Genomic DNA, 1,702 nt, shown 5'->3' with positions numbered 1-1,702 from the left:
CATGACAGTGTACCTCGAGATGCACAGCAGTTAGGCCTGCTGTTCTGAACCGATTACTGTGGCAAAATGTGTTACGGTTGCTGGTCTCGTAGGCTCGCGTGTGGGTTCTAATCGAGCAAAGGCTCTGTGTATGTTTGTTCTTTTCTGCCACCAGAATATGGACGCACGCCCGTGACTCTGACGCGGCAGAAACACTTCCTCCCAAGCCACTATACCTCATCTCCTCCTCGACTCGTGCTATGGGAAACGACATAGCATCTCGCACGGCCGCGGCGTCGCAAGATCAGGTACTGGCCCGCTTTTGCAACATGTACACCGTACCCTTCCTGTTTCGAGCTTATCTAAAATTTTCGCCTGGCCTTCTCTTCCTCCTCGCAGCTTCACTGTGATGGCTGCCTGAGATGCCAGATTGGGGACAGCCTGCCGAGGTTCAAGCGCTACATGATGGTCAAAGGAGAGTGCGTGTACCTGTCATGAACGACTACGAGGATCCATGGGACAACGCCAACGACGTACCAGGACATGGCGTTACCGATCTGAACGGCAGCGGCGCACGCCGTGATTCCGTGGGAGCTGGAGGTGCCGATATTGGCGCTGCTTCCTCGTCAAGGCGAAAGAAGAAAGGGAGAAAGCCAGGTGTTGGCTTCTTCCGTGGCGAGCGCGTTCATGACGACTTCACTCAGTTCAGTGTCGTGCTTTGCGGCGACGGCCTTAGCAAGCCCGTCGTTCCTCCCAATCTGTCTCAGATCGTGCCTGGGAAAGCCCCCCCGAGTCGTCCGTATCGGCACTGGCGGTGATTACACATTTAAGGTTCACCTGAGGGAGAATGCCGGTCGAATGGTTCTGCAAAACGGTTGGTATATGTTCGTTTCTGTTCATTGTTTGCAGGCTCCTTCCTCTCGCAAAATAAAACATGGACCTAGTACATGACACGGCTTTGGTTCACACATGTGCCTGGCTCATCATCGATGGATCACACATCCATCCTCTCCCAAAACAAAACACGGACCTTGTACATGACGCATACAAATTACAAGTCAAAGACGATTTGTGCCATGGATATGTGTAGTTTGAAACAGTACATGTAGATTCCATGTGAGTACGCCGGGAAGAGGTGAAAACGTCCACATGCATTTGGTCTTATCTGGTGTGCGCAGCGGTCAGAGGAAACAGTGCCCTGAGTATGAACAATGCCCCTAGCGGCCTTGCGGCGGGCCACGAGTGCCTGACCCTGTAATCCCCTGGAAAAGTAACGGGGCAGTGGCATTTTACGGACCAGGCTGACTCAGATCCCTAGCAGCATGGACGCTCAGGATAAAGGTACCGGGGTGCATAAGCTCTCTTGAATGATTTCGGGTTTTCATGTCAAGAAGAACTAGTGTTGTTCTTCAGTGCTTGAGCTAGCCCGCTCCGACACTCTCTTGTCCCAACTCCCAAGCTCACACTCAAGAATTGGATGCCCAAATCTGTGCCAATCAGAAATATCTCAGAATGAAAACACTGATTTTCTAGATAGGTAAATACAAAGTCTGATGTTACTATTAAGTTCAGAACAATGCTCCACCCTCGCTGGATAAAACCATACATACATACGATAACTAAAATCAAGAAAATAAACAAGAAACAGGAACTGTCACGACCTGGCAACCTTACGAGCCTAAACCCTGCGTGCCGCAGCGGCGGCGGCCGTGCTCACGAACCC

This window comes from Triticum dicoccoides, chromosome 4A (genome assembly GCF_002162155.2).
Source record: "Triticum dicoccoides isolate Atlit2015 ecotype Zavitan chromosome 4A, WEW_v2.0, whole genome shotgun sequence".
In the NCBI taxonomy this organism is placed as follows: domain Eukaryota; kingdom Viridiplantae; phylum Streptophyta; class Magnoliopsida; order Poales; family Poaceae; genus Triticum; species Triticum dicoccoides.
Note: the sequence above shows the minus strand (reverse complement) of the source record.